Here is a 3,174-nt window from a genome sequence, read left to right on the forward strand (position 1 = left end):
GTAGGAACCAGGTCTCTCACTGTTGAAGTGGGAGGTTACAAATTAGCAAGGGGAGAAGGCTAGAATGATTCATGTGATAGTAGATCAGAGGTGGAGACATGAACGTAAACTTATGTTTAGTTTAATACAGATACACACAGTTCTACATAGAAAACTTTACAATTAGGTGTGTATAGGTAGGTTAGACACACACATATACTTCCTAGCATTGCTAATGAGGAACAAGTGCTCATTCAACCATGTGCTCATTCGGCAGCCAGATGTAAGTTTTCCTACCATTCTGAAAGGAATCAGTCTCTTTGAAGAAATGTCTGATACTAGAACTGGGACAGTAAATATAGGAGTCAGGATAATCTTGAAGTATCAGAAAGTAAGTAAGTACTAAAAAAAATTAAAATATATCAAAGAAAAATAATAGCCAATAAAAACAGCTACTGATGGCCAACACAGGAATGAATTGTAGTGTTGAATAATAACTAAAGCTGAAAGTAATTATCTAGGTGTCTGTATTTGTATACACAGGTCAATAAGAAAATGGAGTTGCCTAGAAATCTCCTTTGCAAAAGAATTCCAAGTAATTGATGTAGACACTCAGCCATCAATAATGTGGAGCCAACTCCTCACTCCGTAAGTGTGGGCTCCGCACAGTGATTTACTCCAAAAGAACACGTGCAGTATGGGCAAGGAGGAAAAATAACTTCACAGTGGAGAAACCTGACAAACAGTAGCTCTTCCAAATGATCCAAGTGAACATCAAAGGTGACAGTTCACCTTGAGAACATGCAGTGACAATGGGGGACATTCTGCAAAATTCTTGACCAATCCTCCTCAGTACTATCAAGGTCATCATGACATGGAAAGCCTGACACACTGTCACAGCCAGGAAGAGCCCACAGGGACGTGATGACTACATGTCATGCGGGATCCTGGATGGGATCCTGGGTCACAGTAAGACAGAACCAAGGGCATCCAAATGAAATATGAACTTTAGTTAATAATAGTCTATCAGTGTTGGTTCATTAACTATGACAAATTATGTAAGATATTAATAAGCCATGTGAGACACACTGATAGAAGATGTTAATAAGAGATGAAACTAGGTTGCAGCTACATGGGAAATCTCTGCATTTTTTGGGGGGGCAATTTCTGAGTAAGTAAAAAAAAAGATGTAAAATAAAACTTTATTGAAAACAGTTATTTTTTGAACACTCCCTTGTTTAATTATTTATACCATGAATTACTAGTAATTGACACTGTTAACTAGTCCTTTTTTTTAAATAACAGCATTTATGACACAAAAAATTAAACAGTGCAGATTGATTAATAAATCAAAACAAATGCTCTTTACATATTTTCTGTTAGAGTAGTCACACATATGTGTAAACTTAATTATCATATTTTTTTTTTGTGCTGTGGTTGTGTCCTGGGTTCATTCTCTAAAATGCTATTCGCCTTAAACCAGGAAAAAAAAAAATAACCTTACAGACTCTGTTTCAATTCATGGCTAAATATTTTCAAAACAGTGACTTTGTAAAAATATGTTCCAATGGAAAATTGATTCATTGTGATGGGATCACTTATTCCAAAGACTTCTTGTCTTTATTTCATGCCCATGCCTACCTTTTAGCCATAGTACAACAGAATCAAATACTAGCCACTGGGAAAAAATATTCAAAGAAAGAAAGTATGTGGAAAGAACTTATGACCATGATGATTCAATGTTTTACCACAATGCTTTCTAAAACAGAAGAGTGTAAAAGGATATTCAAAGTCAATTTCCTCAGTGAGGCTTTGCAGAAAATGAGGAAACTAGAGAAACAAAAATAGCAGGACATTCTACGGTTGATTTTAGATGTTGCTATGTTTTACGGGAAAAAAATACTTTTACCTTTTAAAGAATCACAAAAAATTATTGGAAATCCAAACTCTGGAATGTTTGCAAATTTCATTGAGCTTCTGTGTAATTATGTCTATATAGCTAGCCACAAAGTTGATGATTTTTTAAAAATCTGTGCCTTATTTGTGTAATAAAATACACAATGAATAATTAATGCTCATAGGAAAACATGTTAGACCTTGTGAAAGGAAAATCAATCTTGGGGACCCAAAATCACTAAACTAAAGGGAAAAGTCAGGCTGGGAATTGCTGAGGGCAAATCTGCCTCCCATTCTATGTAAACTCACCCATCTGCTCACCGAGAGAAATGCATATCTGATTGCCTCATTTGAGTAATCAGCAACGCAAAAGGATGAAACCATTTGTCTCTTACCTACCTATGACCTGGAAGCCCCCTGTCTGGCCTTCTCAATTTTCTGGACTGAACCAATGTACATCTTACACATATTGATTGACGTCTCATATCTCCCTAAAATGTATACAACCAAGCTGAGCCCCTGCCACCTTGGGCCCGTGTTGTCAGGACCTCCTGAGGATGCATCACAGGCATGCATCCTCAAGCTTGGCAGAATACACTTTCTAAAAAATCTGATAGCTGTCTCAGATTTTCAGGGTTCACACATGTAATGTAGGATGTCAATGTTTATAAAACAGACATTATTCTACCTACTATTACAAATATGCTGCCAATTAACCTTAGACTTTCTCAACAAAATAAAAAATGTTGATGAGGTACAAATAATATATTTAAACTTAAATAATGCTGCAAGTTTTAATATGGCTACTTTTCAATTTTTCAATACTATTTTTTACCACTTTAACACTGTAAGAAAAATTAGTAATTAAAACATGAATAAAAGTGTTTACAGCAGGGTGCACATGTTTCCTCCAGCCTCTGCCCATCCCCAGCTTTCATCCCAACTGTCCTGATGGTGGCTCTAAGCATTGCTCCTTTCTCTGTACCAAGATCTCTCCCCAGAAACAAACCCAAATCTTACCATATGCTATGGCACGCTGTGATGATGAACAGCGACGAGCAGCCAAAGCCTCAAGGCAGGGAGGCTTTTGTAAAACAAGACTTGTAGAATGTAACATGTGAAAGTAAAGCCCATAGCAGAGCTCCCTCCTCAGCACATGGGGAGCAGACAGGAAGATTTTGCCCCACCTTCCTCAATGACCTGCAGCCACATCTCCCTAGGTCAGTCTTAAGGACAACGAAACTCTGGTCTTCAAGGTGGACACGCTACTAGGTGCTCCAAAGCCATGGTGACCCACTC

The sequence above is a fragment of the Mandrillus leucophaeus genome, unplaced genomic scaffold (genome assembly GCF_000951045.1).
Source record: "Mandrillus leucophaeus isolate KB7577 unplaced genomic scaffold, Mleu.le_1.0 Scaffold1448, whole genome shotgun sequence".
NCBI classification, from domain to species: domain Eukaryota; kingdom Metazoa; phylum Chordata; class Mammalia; order Primates; family Cercopithecidae; genus Mandrillus; species Mandrillus leucophaeus.